Here is a 20,319-nt window from a genome sequence, read left to right as displayed (position 1 = left end):
CAGGGCCCGGGGTGCAGAAGAGTACCGCTGAACAGGGCCCCGCCGTGGAGATAGGCACCGCTGAACAGGGCCCGCGGTGCAGAAGAGCACCGCTGAACAGGGCCCCGCCGTGGAGATAGGCACCGCTGAACAGGGCCCGCGGTGCAGAAGAGCACCGCTGAACAGGGCCCCGCCGTGGAGATAGGCACAGCTGAACAGGGCCCCGCCGTCTCAAGCACCGCTCCGCTGGGCCCCGCCGTCTCAAGCACCGCTCCGCTGGGCCCTTCCTGTCAAGCACCGCTCCGCTGGGCCCCGCCGTCTCAAGCACCGCTCCGCTGGGCCCTTCCTGTCAAGCACCGCTCCGCTGGGCCCTTCCTCTCAAGCACCGCTCCGCTGGGCCCCGCCGTCTCAAGCACCGCTCCGCTGGGCCCTTCCTGTCAAGCACCGCTCCGCTGGGCCCTTCTTCTCAAGCACCGCTCCGCTGGGCCCTTCTTCTCAAGCACCGCTCCGCTGGGCCCTTCCTGTCAAGCATCGCTCCGCTGGGCCCTTCTTCTCAAGCACCGCTCCGCTGGGCCCTTCCTCTCAAGCACCGCTCCGCTGGGCACCGCCGTCTCAAGCACCGCTCCGCTGGGCCCTTCCTCTCAAGCACCGCTCCGCTGGGCCCTTCTTCTCAAGCACCGCTCCGCTGGGCCCTTCTTCTCAAGCACCGCTCCGCTGGGCCCTTCCTGTCAAGCATCGCTCCGCTGGGCCCTTCTTCTCAAGCACCGCTCCGCTGGGCCCTTCCTCTCAAGCACCGCTCCGCTGGGCCCTTCCTCTCAAGCACCGCTCCGCTGGGCACCGCCGTCTCAAGCACCGCTCCGCTGGGCCCTTCCTCTCAAGCACCGCTCCGCTGGGCCCTTCCTCTCAAGCACCGCTCCGCTGGGCCCCGCCGTCTCAAGCACCGCTCCGCTGGGCCCTTCCTGTCAAGCACCGCTCCGCTGGGCCCTTCTTCTCAAGCACCGCTCCGCTGGGCCCTTCTTCTCAAGCACCGCTCCGCTGGGCCCTTCTTCTCAAGCACCGCTCCGCTGGGCCTTCCTGTCAAGCATCGCTCCGCTGGGCCCTTCTTCTCAAGCACCGCTCCGCTGGGCCCTTCCTCTCAAGCACCGCTCCGCTGGGCACCGCCGTCTCAAGCACCGCTCAGCTGGGCCCTTCCTCTCAAGCACCGCTCCGCTGGGCCCTTCTTCTCAAGCACCGCTCCGCTGGGCCCTTCTTCTCAAGCACCGCTCCGCTGGGCCCTTCTTCTCAAGGCCCGCTCCGCAGGGCCCTTCCTGTCAAGCATCGCTCCGCTGGGCCCTTCTTCTCAAGCACCGCTCCGCTGGGCCCTTCCTCTCAAGCACCGCTCTGCTGGGCCCCGCCGTCTCAAGCACCGCTGAACAGGGCACCGCCGTCTCAAGCACCGTTGATGGTTCACTGTGCCCACCATGCCTCCTCCTTGACCAGTGGAGACTGTCATCCACCTGATGGACTGTGGCTTTGCACTCCCCAGGATGGTCCAGTGGGCAGCCCACCCACTGTAGAGACATTGAGAGACTGTGGCTTTGCACTCCCCAGGATGGTCCAGTGGGCAGCCCACCCACTGTAGAGACATTGAGAGACTGTGGCTTTGCACTCCCCAGGATGGTCCAGTGGGCAGCCCACCCACTGTAGAGACATTGAGAGACTGTGGCTTTGCACTCCCCAGGATGGTCCAGTGGGCATGGTGGCTCCTCGTGGATCTGGTGTCGGGGACTCATGTGGCTGTGGTGCCCCCCCCTTCCCTTCCCCCTGAGGTGCCTGTAGTTTTTACATCTGATGCCCCTGCAGTGTTCTCTCCAAAGGACTCAGGTCTCCTGTGTGGGCTTTGCCCTTGTTTCTCAAGACTTTGGCCCACGGACATGCTGAATTCGTAGGATGTGCAGGACTTGGTACTTCAGTTATACACTGATGTGTATGTCATTTGTTTTGTTGTGGATATCTTTCATGGTTGTACGCTAATTTTCTGGAGCTTTTTGGTACATAAATATTTATTCCAAATATGATTATGTCCTAGCATTTTTCAGGGGTGTTTGGGTGGTGTCACTGTGACTTGGTGCTCTGCATTGGTGAGTACATAGTTGGGGGGGGGGGGGGTCGCATATGTGTGTGCCCGTAACCTTTCGTCCTCCCCCTCCCGTGTGTCGTAGGTGCAGTACTCACCGTTGTCGTCTGCGCCGGACTTCGTACTCGTGGTAGATGAGAAGGTAGACGAGAGCAGGTAGGATGTTTAATTCGGGTTCCATGCTGTCCTCCGTACTTGTGGAGTGTGTTTTGGTGAGCGTTTTCCCGTTCGTAGTCTGTTTCCGCCGTGTTTTTATCGGCGGTGCTCCCGCCCCGGAAAAGGTGGCGGATTGGTGAGTTATGATAGTGTGGGCGGTACATTGTCTGCCGCCTGCCTGTTGGCGGTGACCGCCGCGCTGTTTGTCTGTACCGCCGCGGCGGTCGGAGTGTTAAGTTGGCGGGCTGTGTTGGCGGTTCCCGCCAGGGTCAGAATTCCATTTTTTGGACCGCCAGCCTGTTGGCGGGTTGGCCGCCGCTTTAACACCGACCGCCAGGGTTAGAATCACCCCCTATGTACTAAACACATTTCCATCATGCCCTAGTGGGCTACCAGTCCATGAGCTGAGGCAACAGTGCAAAATGTAAACATAATGGGCCTGATCACGACCTTGGCGGAGGAGATTACTCCATCCTAAACGTGACAGATATCCCGTCTGCGTATTACAAGGACCATTATATCCTATGGAACTTGTAAAACGGTGGACGGGATATCTGTCACTTTTGGGACGGAGTAATCCCCTCCGCCAAGGTCATAATCAGGCCCCATGTCTTTTAAATTTCTTTTTTTCAATGAATCGCTGTCCCCCACAAGGGGTTCTTCTACACAATACTTTCCCCCAATAAAGCATAGCAAAATGCATAATAAATCCAATTGATGTGTGGCCCAAGTGGGCAATAAGTCACCTTAAATTATCCTACAACGGTTATGACAGACTATTCAGTCTCAGCTGTTGCATCAGCCTCATACACAAGTTTTCGAACAACCTCTGTCAGATAGAAACAGATCCTTTGCTCCTTCCGAAAGCCAAGCCTCCGACAACCAAAAGCATAAAAAACATTGTAGAAGGCACAGTGCGATCTTAGATGGGCATTACGCATCTCTCTGATCTGCGGGGGATGAGTGCTTCATTTGAACAGAGAAGCTCTCTGAAATGAGTCGAAGTGAAGCATTGTAAAAGAAGATATTTATTCCATTTATAAACAAGTATTACTCCTGTAGAAGAGGGGCACAGCACCGCGACCAACCGTCACCTCCACCCATCTGTCGCCTGGAATGGCATGACATCACTCTCACGATGTCACACGATTCCAAGTGACACATGCATATTCTAACCACCTCACCACACTTCTTCCCCTCTTTGAAAACTCAACCCAAACAAAATTCATAAATTAAATATTAATCTAGACACTAAAATAATTCTAAAAATACTAACAACATTTCATCTATAATTATGGACCTAAAAACTAATTCTTGAGAAACATATGATATAACATTACACTCTATAGATCATACATAATATATATATATTTTTTTTTTACATCATGACATAATCCTGAAACTTTGCAGGCTTATTTCTGACTCTCACACTTCTCCTCCCAACATCTTCACTAGTTCCAGTCGGGACATTAACAATTAATTGTTTTTTCATGCCTTGCATTTTCAAGTTAGGGTCCAAAGCTATTCTTGTAGTACTCCACCAAGTACCATCTGACAATTTCACAGCATTCTTACGTAATTCTTGAATTTGCAGAGAATCCCTGAATTTTGACATACCTTTCCTCACTAACAAAGGATTCTTCACTCGCACCCAATCCCCAACTTGCAATGAATCCTTTTTGTCTTGTGGCTCACACAATTTTCTTTGTCCCCTATTATTCGAATTAATTTCCGCCATTTGCCAAATTTTTTTTACATCCGCCCCTTCATGAAATAACTTTACCATCCAGAACGGGCATAATTCGGTCGTAGCAACTCTACCCCTCATAAGTTCAAAAGGACTTTTCCCAGTGGCTACATGCGGTGTAGTGCGATACGACCAAATCAAATCTTTAACACTCTGGCTAACTGACATATTGCTTCTACACGCAGCTTGAACACAATCCACTAAAACCCGGTTAAATCTCTCCACCATTCCATTGCTTTGGGGATGATATAAAGGTGTTCTAATGTGTTTAATACCACATTTATTTAAGAATTGCGTCATTTCTGATGAAATAAACTGAACACCATTATCAGTCAAAATTTGTTCAGGAAAACCTTCACGAATAAAAATGTTCCTTAAGCAATTGATGACACTTTGAGTAGTAGGAGCTCTAACAAATTCTACCTCAACCCATCTCGAAAGATGGTCAACAATGACTATAAAGTACCTCATATCCGGTGGTAATATATGATACGGACCCAAAAAATCTAGACCTATTTTTTGCCAAGCCCTAGCTGGAGATGGTACAAAAGAATCTGTGTCTTTCCCTGTGATCAAAACCTTGTCACTCATGGAGCACTTAGTACAACTCCTTACATACTCCTCTATCTCTTTATCCATTCTGGGCCACCAAAAATCTGATCTCAACCTCCTCTTCGTGATAGTCGCACCTAAATGACCAGAATGAGCACCAACAATTAAATCCCTTCTCATGCTTTCGGGAGGAATAAGTTTATCACTCCTCACCAATTTGTCACCCTCAATAGATAATTCATCTGACACTTTCCAAAATGGTTGAAGATCCAATGAAAGATTTTTCTCTTTTGGCCATCCAGACTTCACCAAACACATCACTTTACTCAATAAGTCATCTTTCTTCACTGATTCAATCCAACTTTCCTCATCCATAGATTTACAGCCATCATAAATATAAGCTACAAAACATTCTTCAATTTCTGTTTCCCACTCATCTTCATCATCCTCTTTGATAGGTAATCTAGACAGGCAATCAGCTCTACTGTTTTTCCCACCAGGTATATATTCGACCAAAAAGTTAAATTCTAATAATTTGGCAGATAACCTAGCAATTCTGGCTGTAGAACGTTTAATCTTTCTCCCTGACAATATGTCTACTAAAGGCCTATGATCTGTTTTTAACATAAATTGTCTGCCCCATAAATATGGTTTAAATTTCTCAACACTCCATACACATGCCAACAGCTCTTTTTCTATCACTGAATATTTGCGCTCCACTAATCGTAGAGTTCTAGATGCAAACCCAATAGTCCTTTCCAAACCATCACTCGAGACTTGTGTTAAAACAGCACCTAAACCATATTCACAAGCATCTACCGTAACCACAGTTTGCAAACCTTCTGTAAAAGGTCGTAACACTGGAGCTTTAATAATGTCTTGTTTAACCTTTTCAAATGCTTTGTTGCACTCATCTGACCAAGCAAAAATCGCATTCTTCCTTAGCAGAGCTCTAAAACACTCAGTGGTATTGGCAAAATTTTTCAAAAATTTAGCATAAAATTCGCATAGTCCTAAAAATGACAATAATTGTTCTTTAGTTTTAGGTGAAGGCGCCTCTAAAATACTTTTTACTAATCCCGGCTTTGGCTTAATCCCTTGCTCAGATAAAATGTGACCTAGGTACACAACCTCTCTTGATTTAAACACACACTTCTCATCCCTTAAAGTTACACCTCTGTCTTCTAATGTGCTTAAAACATTTTCTAGAACCTTATCATGTGCTACTTCAGTGTCTGAAAAAACCAAAATATCATCCTGAAAAACAACAACATTTGGGTTATCATTGAACATGCTAGACATGAGTCTCTGAAAAACTGCCGCTGCCGAGGCTAGTCCAAAAGGCAGCCTACAGAACTGAAACGTACCATCAGGTGTAACAAAGGCCGTCAAATGTCTAGAGCTAACATCAAGCTCTACTTGATGGTAAGCTGATTTCAAGTCCAATTTTGTAAACCAGCTAGACCCACCAACTTTTGCGATCAAATCTTCAATCCTTGGTAGCGGAAAGTTGTCTACCCAAATTTCTTTGTTCAAACTTCTCAGGTCCACACACATTCTTAAATCCCCTGAACTCTTCTTAGTTAAAACAATTGGAGACAACCATAAAGTGCCCTCAACTTTCTCTATAACACCTTGTTCACACAAATCTTGTAATAAATTTGTTAATTCTGTTCTTATACTGAAAGGTACATTCCTTAACCTATGTTTGACAGGAATTGCACTTTGTTTGATTTTGATAGTATGTGTAAAGTTAGTTATCTTCCCTAGTCTATTTTGAAATAACCTTTTGAATTGCTGTTGCCATATGCTTGTCCCTTTTTCAATTGTATTCACAGGACTTGCTCTGTTCCTTTCAATATACACAGGTATCTCTTGTCCTGGTTTAATAACTAATTTAAATTCAGCCTGGTGAATCAATCCTAAAACATTGATTCCCTTTTTAGCCACATAGACTTTCCCATGAATATTTTCATTATAAATAGTTAATGACGCCCAAAAATAACCAAGTAGATCAATTCTACTCCCTTCAAAAGCAACAGTGGAAACATCAGGACTACATAGTGGTTTTGCTCCCCAAAATTCATCATATTTGTCTTTTGACACAATAGTAATACGAGCTCCTGTGTCTACTAATAACTTAATAGCCACCCCTTCTATTGACACTAGAATGTCAGGATCCACAATCAACTTGCTACTTGTATGTCCAGTCTCTTTGACCATCAATACCAACTCGTTCCTGTCTTGTTGTTCCATTTGAATCTCATCATTTAGAACACAGCGGACATTGTTCTTACGAAGACTTCTGCACACTCGTGAAAAATGACCAGTTTTGTTGCAATTCCTACACTGTTGACCAACTGCAGGACAGTTTTTGAAAGAAGATACATGAGAATAAGCCCCACATCTATAACAGAAAGTCTTCTGACTAGATTTGCCTGTAGAAAAAGTTCTAGATGACGTAAAACCATCTTGTTTTTTCTCCAACCCATAACTCTTCTTACTATCAACACTCTGAACATTAGTTACTGCACCTGATATTGTAGTATTTGCTAAGGCAGATTCCAATTGTTTTGCATCTTCCAAAGAACACTCAATACTTTTCGCAATATCAATAGCTTTGTCTAGAGAAGGATCTTTACACGTAAGCAATTTTTCTTGTATTTTCCTTGAAAAACACCTTGCTACTAATTGATCCCTAATCAATTGAGATGTAAAATTTTCAAATTCACATTTTGCAGCTAGTACTTTCAATGCAGTAATAAAAGTATCAATACTTTCATTTGAATTCTGCGATCTCGTGAAAAATTTATATCTATGTACTACAATATTCTTAGTTTTTACAAAATGTTTATCCAACTGTGCAATAGCCATATCAAATTCATCTAACTCTTCTTCTTCGCCCACTTGATACGTAGGTAGATGATCAAAAACATTTTGTCCTTCAACTCCTAAATAGTAATACATTAGACTTTTCTTCCTTTCAGGTCTAAATCTATGACCATCAATAGCTCCGAGAAAAGCTTTAAATGATCGTAACCACAGTTTCCATTCCAATGGAGGATCCCCCGGATCTTGCAAGAAAGGAGCAGGTGGATGAATATTCTGCATTGTCCAATTAGTAACAAAAAAAACTACTTAAACAAATATACTTCAAAAATGTATATTCTTATTATTTCTCTGTTTTCTATAAATAAAGCAAAATATAATAATTTAATCTTCTTTGGTTGTTAATTTGAGAATTTATTCTTCCCAATGTAAGATGGCCGACACCAAAAAAACTTTCAGATATCCAGAGTCCCTTTTTTATTTTACTGATGAGATCGTAACAGGAAGTTCATAAAAAAACAGTACCACCAGAGCCTGAAGAACCATTGAAGACTGGAGGTGAGACTTGCCTTTATTTTTGGTTCTTAATTCCTTTTTACTTGCTCCGATCGATGCGTGTGCGCAATACGAAATGCCTCCTGCCCGAACTCACCACACTCCGAGTAGCGCGTGTGTGTCCTGCGCGCGACACTGCGAGCGTTGTTCAGCTTGTCAACGCGCTCGATTAATTCAAACTCAACCCATCGATGCGTATACACACCAACTCGGAGTATACTGTTTCTTGTGCGATCACAAAATGCACTCATATATTCTGCGCCCAACAGTGTATTTCACTGTTTGTTGCGCGAGCGTTAAACTGTCAAGTGTCTCACGCTGCCACCAACAATCTCATACTGCTGCAAATCAGCTGATTTGTAACTGCCTTTACGCTTAAAATCTCTGTGCCCCACACCACCGCAGTTACTGTACTTGCCAAATTCTCCATCAAAAACATCCGATCCAGATCTTCATAATTTCACTTCATTCCACCATTTCTTTTTACTGTTCCGTGTTCAAGAACGTTCCTGAAGACCTTGATTCTTTCTCCTCGTCGCCACATGAAATGAGTCGAAGTGAAGCGTTGTAAAAGAAGATATTTATTCCATTTATAAACAAGTATTACTCCTGTAGAAGAGGGGCACAGCACCGCGACCAACCGTCACCTCCACCCATCTGTCGCCTGGAATGGCATGACATCACTCTCACGATGTCACACGATTCCAAGTGACACATGCATATTCTAACCACCTCACCACACTCTCCCTGCAGATCCGCCTACCTCTCATCCCCAAGTGCCTTGGAAACCATGACGCCCTGGAACGGGGTTGGTATCAGTGGCGGCCGGCAGCTTTGGGAGGGGGGCGGGCGGGGCACACACACACACACACACAAACACACACACACACACAGACTCATTCTTTCACACACAGACACGCACGCACGCACGCTCATCCATTAACAACACTCATTCCATTCAAACATGCACGCACGCACCAAACATTCATTTTACAAGATCACACACATTCATTCTTTCACACACACACGCACGCACGCACATCCATTAACAACACTCATAACACTCAAACATGCACTCGCGCACCAAACATTCAATGTAAAACATAACACACATACATACACGCACACAGACACTTACCTTTAGCCTCCAGGTCCCAGGAGGGTTGGGACTGCTGCCTTCCCTCATTGGCTGACCTTGGGTCAGCCAATGAGGGAAGGCAGCAGTCCCAGCCTCGTCACAGAGTGGGATGGGGTCAGTGAGACTGCTGTGACGAAGTGTCACTGATTGACACTCGCCCTGGGCGCTTCAGGGCTTAAACTGAAGCGCCCAGGGAGAGTGTCAATGGGTGACGCTTTCCTCATCACCCAGGGGAGGGCCTTGAGGCACCTTTGCTGGGCCGAGGAGGTCACGCCCATAGGAGCTGTGATCTCCTCAGCCCAGCAAAGTTCAGCTCAGGCAGCCAGGAGTCTGCGCAAATCGCGCATGGCTCACTCCTGGCTGCCTGACCTGAACATGAAGAGTGTATGTCAGGCTGACCTTTGTTCAGCCCGACAGACACTCTTCATGGGGTGGGGGGGTGTGGCCCCTCCGCCCTAAAGGACGGGCCGCCCCTGGCCGGTATCCTGTTTATTGAGTGGCGGATGCCCATGAGGGTCTCTATTTGGGAGAGCCTTTTTAAGGCATTTGTCCCAGCTGCTTTGGGCCAGGTGCAGGTTATATCAGTTTTTCCCAATTAATTTAAGGGAGTTTGACCCCAGGAGATTATTCCACATTAGTATTGTTCCTATGCACGCCAAAACCTTCCTGGCTCTGTCCAGCCCCATACTAGTGCTCTGGCACACAATATTGCTTCTGGGTTACCCAGTCTTTAATTGGCCCTGAGACCCTATTGATTAGTGCTTATCTAACAACTATACTGTGAGCTAACTTTACGGTGCCTGCTTTAATACAGCACAGAAAGGTGTTTTCTATTTTCAAATATGCAAGTGGATGAATATGTAGAGGAGAAGACGATCTTGGTCTTTCCCATAGATAACACATTTTGCAAGGCAATGGACGCCTCTATTCATCACATGTTGGCCTCAGCCTCTGAACCACTTGAGACATGCCTTATTTAGCTGGTGTATGCATGCCCAGTTTGCCTCAACCTACCCTTGCCCCAATCCAAGTGTATTCTAATGGGTTTTGAACAACCTGCGCAGTGTCCCCCAAACACAGGATTGAGTCAGGGGTGGTTCTCATGGCTTTCAACAGCGTTAAACAGGAATTTCCCCAGGTTCGGCAGATTCTATTCAGCGTATAGGGGAGCCCTCTGATATGCTTGACCCAGAAGAAGTAGTCCATCCCCAGTACACTGAATGTTTTCTCTCTGACAAAGGAGTACATATGTGGCTAGCCATCTTAGGAAGCTGTTAGAGAAGGAGGTCCACGCTAAACTGCGGGTAGAATGTACCCGTCCCTCTTTGCCAGGCAAGGTATCCTCCACCCCAGAGAGTGACTCCTGAATGGTCGCCTTCCTACAGGAGTTTATTTGCGATCCCAAAAAAAAGAGATTGACAAGTCATGGAAGTCCTGGCATGACAAATGACTGGATGTCATTGTCCCCCTTGCAAAGATCCTTGAGCTGGCCGAGCAGGCAAAATCTTCGGGTACCCCGCTTTCCCATAAGAGAGTTTCCAGATGGGCCAAGCAGGGGTCATTTTCCTGGGTAATGCTAATTGTGCCCTCTCTATGGAGAGACGCCGTTCTTTCTCATTAAAGTGGATCCCAAGCTCGGAATCTTGCTTCCATGGAGGCTGGAGTAGTGGTTAGAGGGGGTCTCTTTGGTGTCCCTTTCATCAAGGAATTGGCCAAATTCATGGCCACCTTCATGTTCCTAGATAAGTCCCAAACCTCCATTAAGAAGGTCTTCCAACCCCGCCTTTTTGTCAGGGCCGGTCGTGGTAGAGGGTGCTCTGCTGGTTCCTTTTATGTACAAGGCCCTCCCTTTCATGATCTCATTTGCCCATAAGGGGCCGGCTGGCACAGTTTCTCCACAACTGGGAGGCTCTTACCTCAGATGCTCAGGTTCTCCAAATAGTCTGCGGTTTCCAAATAGAGCTTTACAGTTCCCCAGTCCAACTCTGTTGTCCACGTCCCCTAACTTTTTGACAAGGGCAGGCTACCTTGGTGGATCAGAGGGTACAGGGCTTGCTCTGAAAGGGGGCTATCACCCCATCCATTCTACACCCTGAAGGCTTCCTGAGCAATTTATTTGTAGTGGACAAATGGCACGGCGGACAACGACTTGACATCAGCCTGAAGGAGTTCAACGGCTGGTTGGTCTACCGCCATTTGAAAAGGAAGGGAATCCATCTCCTTCGTGACTTTCTGCATCCTGAGGACTGGATGGTGCATTTAGACCACAAGGACGCATATTTGACAATCTCAATTTTTTTGCTGCCTCATCACTTTTTACAATTCCAGTGGTGGGGTCTGATTTATAAGTTCAGAACCCTTCCCTTCAGTCTTTCTTCTGCCCCTTGGTGCTTCACCAAGGTTCTGAAACCAGTGGTGGAACACTTAAGGGCACTGGTATGCCACATGATCATTTATCTCTAAGACCTCCTACTGATAGATCAATTCCTGTTCGAAAGCCTAGGTTTCCTCATCAATGCCAAAAAATCACTGTTGAAGCTGTCCAAACAGCCCACCTTTCTGGGTTTTGTCATCAAATGGACAAGATTCTCAGTCTGCCCTCCCGAAAGATAGCAAATATTTGCATGAAATTGCAAAAGACGCTGTCCAAACCCTCAACAATGCTCGCCAAGTGGCTCGGATAGTAGGGCTCCTATCTCCCTCTATTCAGGCAATATTTCTGGGCCCTCTGCATTACAGGGGCTTGCTACGACTCAAAGCCTTCCATGTATGAAGGGGACGTCAGTATTCAGAACAAATTCCCCTGATGGAAGAAGTGAAGATCGACATGCATCAGTGGTCGTCCCACATGGATGACATGGAATGGCCGCACCATATTTGGCTCAGACCCGGACCTTTCGTATAATTGGACGCCAGCAGATCCGGTTGAGGAGCGTGCAACGGCAACTCCTTAACCTCCAGAAAATGGTCTGCAGGCTAACAGACCCTTCACATTAATTGCCTGGAGCTCATGCTGGGGTAATTTGTGGTACAATGTCGGACAAAGGACAAGGTGAGTTGCTGTTTACTGCTGAAGATGGACAATTTGTCAGCAGTTTGCTACATAAGTCATCTGAATGGCCCCTGATCCGAAATCCTACTGGACCTGGCCACAGAATTCTGGTCATACTGCCTGGCCAGCAATATATCTGTCATGGCAGAGTACCTTCCAGGGACCTCCAATCAGATAGCGGATTGGTGCTTGAGGGAGTGGCCGACATGAGTTTGTGGCAGTTAGATATTGAGTTTTTTTCCAAGTCAAATTCTCGTTGGGGCCCCTTCTCAGTGGATCTTTTTGCCTCTCAACTGGATCATCAGATCCTACAGTACTTCAGCTGGAAGCCGGATCCACAAGCTTCAGTGAGAGACACCTTCCTGCAGGATTGGTCAGAGGAGAAGGGTTATGCATTCCCTCACTTTGACATGATCATGAGGTTGGCAGCACAGGTCCGGAGATAGCTGGCAGATGTGGTCTTGATCACACCAGTGTGGAGATCTCAAGTGTGGTTCTTGAAATTTTCCAATCCCTCTTCCCCATGCTCCCGATACTCTTCAGAATCTCCTAGGTCAGAGTCACCCACTATTCCTCCAGCACTGTCTACCTATGCAAGCTTCTGCAGGGTATTTGCCTTGCCTTGCCACGAAGCTTAGATATTCAAATTTGTGGGATATAAATGTAGTCTTGAATCTTTTTCAGTCATGGCAACGGAATTAATATCTTTCACATAAGGAGATGTCAATGGTTGCAATGGTTTTTGTCTAATATCTTGTCATAAGGTCTCGGATGTGAGAACTCTGTATACTTCAAGCTGAGTCTTTACAAGAAGTAACGTTTTATGTTTCCAGGAGAACCTCAACAGATTCCAGGGTGATTTCTTACCCGGCCTTCGACAAATCCCCAAAATTATGTGTAGTCCACTGTATTAAAGCATATGAAAACATGACAGAAGACATGTGTCCCCCAGGAGAACGTCAGCTTTTGATATCCTTGAAAAAACCTTTCAAGGCAGTCTCATCCCCCACAATTTCTTGATGGGTCCGCTGGGTTATTCAGGAGTCAGGCATCAAATTGGTGCTATTTGGAGCTCATTCAGTCCGACGAACTATAACCTCAAAAGCCTTCTCTCTAGGGGCTAGACTAGAGGATATTACTAATGAGGCTGATTTATCCTCGGACTCTATGTTTAAGACATTTTACTTCAAGTCAGTGATGGATATGGCGTCTTTGGTGGTGGATAAGCTTTAAACTAGCATAATCCTCACCTCCGGTCCTGACATAGTATGGAAACTTTTCTAGCAAACATAACAGTAAGTTTCAATTCTAATAAGGTCACAGAGGCGAGGATTATTTCCCTCCCACTCACTTCATGTTTCTTCTTCCCTTCTCGATATGTTGAAGGTTCCTTTCTGACACCGTTAAGAGTGAGTATGTTGTTCCTATTGGTGTTTTTAATGAGTTTTATTACTATTGCCTTAAGGTGAATTTGGTGGTCTATTAATGCTTACCTTCATGTTATTTTTGGTTTTCTGATCACGGCTGTAGAAGGGATATATTGTGAATCAACTCCTGTTGGATGATTTAGGGTCTGATTTAGATCCTAACAGAGTGGTTACTTCATCACAAATGTGACGGATGTCTCATCTGCTGTATTATTGTGATGGAGTAACCCCCTCACCAGGATCTAAATGAGGCCCCTAGTCGGTTCAGTTTTGTTTTTCTTATCTTCAGGTAACAAATCCAGTAAAGGCGAATAAGCTGATGTATTCCTGTTGTGCAAAGAAAGAGGAAGTGCCTGATAATGGGGCTGCTTACATAAACACTTTGAAGACTGTTGACGTGTTGCTGTTTTTCCGTGGAGTTATGGGAAAGGTGTTTTTCTTTTTTAAACAACTTCTGGAAGTAATAAAGGATGAAAAGATGAGCACAATCCATGCTTCAGTGACCTTAATAGGATTAAAACTTTTCATTATGTTAGTTACGAAATTTTACATATCTTCTCTCTATTTCCCCCTCCAGTATCCTTAGCAATCCCATCAATGACACTCTATTTGAGGTCTCGTATATCCCTTCCATGTGCTTCTTGATAGTGCCTAGCTTCAGGATCGGCTGTATCACAATTTTTGATAGCTCTTGAATGTTTTAAAATCCTTTTGTGTGCTTGCAGTGTAGTGCTTCCTACATACATTTAGGAAAGCTTCACTTCAAAATGTATACTACAAACTTGTTATTGCAGGTGTAATGTCCCTTGAAACTATAACTGAAATAAGATGCACTGTTCCAAAAGAAAGGACTCCATTCCACCAATTAGGGTAGAGGGTCTTTTCAGTCACCACATGCATTTGTCTTACAGGAACAGTAGCCCTCACTCACTATTGGGTGACATGCTTCATCATCGGTTAATGCTCCTCATCAGACCAGCATTGCAATGCCTGACGGGCCCTACTAGAGGGCTCTTTGCCGGAGATCTTTTTAAGAAAGAATACCGGTAGTGACTGGATGTGAGAGGGGCTGGGAAAACTGCTAAAATTAGCTAAAGGTGCCCAGGAAAACTATCTTTAATACAACCTGGCACCCCTGCCATGGTTAAAAACAAAGAAGGGGGAAGTACAGAAAACAATGATCTGGTTCCCTACCAACAAATAAATGTATGTCTACCACTTTAATTAGCAATTTAAATATTATGGAACTGTGTGGGGGTATTCTCTACACTACAGAACTGGTCAACATGTTTCTTTCCTAATACAGTCACACGGATCAGATGGCGATTCTTCAGGACCTGTTTGTTGTGCCTAACCTTCACTAAGAAAGTTAAAAAAAACTCTACTCCTATTGCCTATATAAGAAATAACTGAGATCTGAATGTGGAGACCAAATCAAACAACATAAAACAAGATAAGTTAAAAACAACACTCAATGGGCACATGATAGTGACCACATTTTCCACTTTCAAAAAACCTGTGTTTCAGGTGCATGTGAAAATGACAAGCCACACTCGTGCATGACGTGGGGTAAAGTGACCACGTGCTCATGCTGAAGCAGAGGAGGAGCACCCATAACAAGTTATTCTTACCCTGCTAGGTCAGGTACATATGCCCCTTGGGGTTTGCATGGATGCTGGCCGCTCTTCTATCAAAACAATCTGATAATCATGGCTGTGAAATACATGAACAATAATTATTTAGGTGTCCTCTGGTAGGTATGCCTAAGTTGTACTGAATTTATAACATCTAAAAATGTATACATTACATGAAATCCTAAAGTGTAAATTCATAACAGAGTACCTAAGTGTTAATCATATTGGTTGGTTGCTGCCCTTGGCAGTGCTATACTCCCATCATCCAGAAATTGACCTTATGCACAAAAAAAAAAATATATGGTACTCACTTAACTAAAGAGTGCCATGGTCAGTCAGTCAGTCTGACCTACCCCGTCATCCATGTGTGTTACAAGCATGCATTGTGATTAGGGGTGGATGGAATTTTTGATTCCGCTGGTGGAATTAGAAAAATCCAGTAATTATGCATATTACTCATACGACACGGAATTACTAATAGATCCCCCGCTCCACTGGTGGAGGAATTAATAATCAGCACTCAGTCACGAGGTCCATTTGAGTTTGGATGAGCGGTCACTCTCAAGACCACTCAAACCTTACAGAAGTGTAGACTGTAGACCACCCACAGGAGGCAAAGGTGGGAAAAGGGGGCTGTGAGATGACACTTGCTGGGGTGCGTGACCACTTCGTACTGCCGGACCAAGGCCAGGTCTCGGGCGGCCCTGTTCCTGTTTCCACTTTCCTTAGCCGTTCTTCTCTCTGTGAGAAGTAGCTTCCTGCAGTCTCACATTTAGAGACTGTTTCTTCCCTGTGAATGTGATGATTATTTTTGCTGTTACACTGTTTGCGTTACCCAGTTGGGTCTGTACTGTTATTGGAACACCTCTAGCTAAGATACAATAACTGTTTACATTACTACTGCAACATTTTTCAGTCCTCATGCAATATATGAAATCTAGAAAACAATGGTGCACAACTTTCCCTGGACCTGTGCAGTCTTAGTGATGAGGCCCCAGGTGAGAGATCAGTGGCTGGATGCTTTACAAGTTTATGGTAAGACAGCAGAGAGCTCAAAAAAGGCCAAGATGTGGTCAAGATAAGCTTTCAGAAGTTGCACACATGCCTGTATATGACGTCTCCATTCTGGCAGATGAACGAGTTACTTACCTTCGGTAACGACTTTTCTGGTGGATACATTAGCTACCTGTGGATTCCTCACCTCATGAATACTCCCATGGCGCCAGCATTCGACGGAAATCTTCTTACTAGTCTCTGCACGTCGACGAGGACGTCACTCTAGCCCACGCGACGCCGTCTGACGTCATACAGGCAATAAGAGGTCCTCGACGACGTGCGGACGTCAGTACCAATCATTTTTTACGTGCATGAGAACAACCAGGCAATGCAATGAAAGAGCAAGGCAACATCCCATTATATTGTAAAAACACACAACAGTGTATGAATAACTGTAAATCTTTTTATATCAATATGTATATAAAACTTTCTCTTTTAAAATATATACACACACCAAGTATATACACAAAGATATATACATATATACATATATATAAATATATTATATACACATCTATTGCACCCTCAAAGACCAAGAGGAGCGCACTCAAGGATTACTTGGTAAGACCAGAAAGGCAACGGGGAGGCGGGTGGGAGCGTGAGGAATCCACAGGTAGCTAATGTATCCACCAGAAAAGTCGTTACCGAAGGTAAGTAACTCGTTCTTCTGATGGATACAACTACCTGTGGATTCCTCACCTCATGAATAGAGTCCCAAAGCAGTACCACGCCCGGCGGTGGGTGCCTAAATGGTCAAACCAAGAAATCCTGCAGCACTGACCGTGCAAAATGGCCGTCCCTTCTAACCTCAGAATCCAAACAGTAATGCTTTGCAAAAGTGTGAAGGGACGACCAAGTTGCGGCCTTGCAGATGTCGACCACAGGAACACCCCTGGCCAAGGCCGAAGTGGCCGACTTAGCTCTGGTGGAATGAGCTCTAATGCCCTCAGGAGGATCCTTCTTTGCCAAAGAGTAACATATTTTAATGCAAAGAACAACCCACCTGGATAGTGTTCTCTTGTGGACTGCCTTTCCTCTCCTCTTGCCCACGTATCCAATAAACAGCTGATCCTCCAGCCTGAAATCCTTTGTTCTATCAAAAAAGAAGCTCAACGCTCTCTTTGGATCCAGACGGTGCAGTCTTTCTTCCTCTTTGGAAGGATGAGGCGGAGGATAGAACGTGGACAAAATAATTGCCTGAGCCAAATGGAAGGGTGAAACAACCTTCGGGAGGAAAGCAGCCTTGGTCCTCAACACCACCTTATCCCCATAAAAAGTTGTATAAGGGGGCTTTACTGATAAGGCCTGCAACTCACTCACTCTCCTTGCTGATGTTATAGCTATCAGGAAGACTGTTTTTAAAACCAAATACCTCAAGGGGCAAGAATGCATAGGTTCAAAAGGGGACCCCATAAGGAAAGTCAGGACCAAGGACAAATCCCATTGCGGCATAATGAATGGCTTTGGAGGATATTGATTTAGAAGACCTTTCAAGAATCTGATAACAATAGGGGATTTAAATAAAGATGGTTGGTCTGGAAGACATATGAAGGCTGACAAGGCCGATAAATAACCCTTAATGGTAGCCACTGCACAACCTTTCTGCGCCAGAGATAGAGCAAAAGACAAAACGTCCGATAGATGAGCATGCAAAGGATCAATCTGCCTCTCTCCACACCACGCAACAAATTTAGACCACCTATTAGCGTAGATAGATTTAGTGGAGTGTCGCCTGGCCGCTAATATAACATCCACTACCTCAGGCGGGAGAGAGAAGGAACTCAGGTTGCCCCGTTCAATCTCAAGGCATGTAGGTGCAGACTCTGGAGGTTGGGGTGTAGAACCTGCCCCTGCGACTGCGAGAGGAGGTCTGCCCTGAAAGGGAGACGGAGCGGCGGGCACATTGAGAGTTGGAGAAGGTCGGAGTACCACACCCTCCTTGGCCAATCCGGAGCTATTAAGATTACTAGAGCCCGGTCTTGGCGAATCTTCCTCAATACTCGAGGAATCAAGGGTATGGGAGGAAACGCGTAAAGCAACTGGCCGCACCAGGTTATTTGAAACGCGTCCCCCAACGCTCCCTGCATCGGATACTGAAGGCTGCAGAACAACGGACAATGCGCGTTCTCTCGAGTGGCGAACAGATCTACCCGAGGAAACCCCCACCTCTGGAAGATTAAACGGACTTGATCTGGATGGAGACGCCACTCGTGGTCTGCCGAGAAGTGGCGACTGAGACTGTCCGCACGCACGTTCAAAACTCCGGCCAGATGGTTTGCTATCAAGCAAATCCGATGGTCCTTTGCCCAGGACCATAGTCGAAGAGCTTCTCTGCAGAGAAGGTACGACCCCACTCCTCCCTGCTTGTTTATGTACCACATCGTGGTAGTATTGTCCGTTAGGACCTGTACCGACTGACCACGAAGGGAAGGGAGGAAGGCCTTGAGAGCCAGACGTACAGCCCGTAACTCTAACAGATTGATGTGAAACATCTGTTCCTCTGGAGACCAAAGACCTTTGATCTCCAGATCCCCCAGATGAGCTCCCCACCCTAGAGTGGAAGCATCCGTTATGACTGTGGCCACTGGTGGCGACTGCTGGAACGGCTTTCCTTGTGAAAGATTGTTGCTTGCAATCCACCACTTCAAATCCACAGCAGCATCTCTGGAGATCTTGACAGTACCCTCTAGATCCCCTCTGTGTTGAGACCACTGCCTTCGGAGGCACCACTGAAGAGCCCTCATGTGCCAGCGAGCATGCGTGACCAACAGAATGCAGGAGGCAAAAAGACCGAGCAGACGAAGGACCTTGAGGACTGGAACTACCGCTCCATTTCGAAACATTGGAACCAAATCCTGAATATCTTGAATCCGCTGAGGCGGAGGAAAGGCCCGACCCAATGTTGTATCCAGTACTGCCCCTATGAACAGGAGGCGCTGAGGGGGCTCTAGGTGAGATTTGGGCTCGTTCACCGAAAAACCCAGGTCGAACAACAACTGGGTTGTTGACTGCAGATGATGCGACACAAGCTCCGGGGACTTGGCTTTGATCAACCAGTCGTCCAAGTAAGGGAATACTGCTATCCCCTTCCTTCTGAGTTCTGCCGCAACCACCGACATCACCTTCGTGAAGACTCGAGGTGCTGAAGTAAGACCAAACGGAAGGACCGCAAACTGATAGTGTTGTGATCCCACCACAAACCGGAGATACTTCCTGTGTGACTTGAGTATCGGGATATGAAAGTAAGCATCCTGCAAGTCGACAGACACCATCCAGTCTTCCATGTTCAACGCCAAAAGCACCTGTGCTAGGGTCAGCATCTTGAACTTTTCCTGCTTGAGGAACCAATTCAAGATCCTCAGGTCCAGAATTGGTCTCAAACGACCATCCTTCTTGGGAATCAGGAAATACCTTGAGTAAACTCCTCGACCCCTTTCCTGCTCCGGGACCAACTCCACCGCGCCCTTTGAAAGGAGGACTTGCACCTCCTGTTCTAGAAACAGGAGGTGTTCTTCTGAACAATACGAAGGGCGGGGCGGGATGAGGGGCGGGAACTCCCGAAAGGGAAGGGTGTAGCCTTTTCCCACAACACTGAGAACCCAAGTGTCCGATGTAACAGTCTTCCATTTGGTGAGAAAATGCTGTAATCTTCCCCCTACAGGAGAGGAGTGAGTGGGAAATGGTGGAAGCCTAAGGCTGCTTCCCCTGCTGCACCCCGCCAGAGGATGAGGAAGAGGCAGAGTGCTGCTGAGAGGCTCTTCTGGTGCGGACCCTACCTCTCCCCCTGAAAGATCTATAGGGATGGGAAGAAGCAGGTTGCTGATATCTCCCCCGAAAGGAAGAGGAGGAAGAGCCACGCCCAAATCCACGAAACCTCCTGAAGAATCTGGAAGAGGCCGTGGAAGAAGGAGCTTGGAGCCCTAACGACTTAGCCGTGGCCCTGCTTTCTTTAAAACGTTCCAAGGCCGAATCAGCCTTAGCTCCAAACAGTTTGTCCCCATCAAACGGGAGATCCAACAATGTGGACTGTACATCTGCCGAAAAGCCAGAGTTACGGAGCCAGGCCTGTCTCCTTGCC

The sequence above is a fragment of the Pleurodeles waltl genome, chromosome 5, assembly GCF_031143425.1.
Source record: "Pleurodeles waltl isolate 20211129_DDA chromosome 5, aPleWal1.hap1.20221129, whole genome shotgun sequence".
Classification (NCBI taxonomy): Eukaryota; Metazoa; Chordata; class Amphibia; order Caudata; family Salamandridae; genus Pleurodeles; species Pleurodeles waltl.
This window is presented reverse-complemented; position numbering follows the sequence as displayed.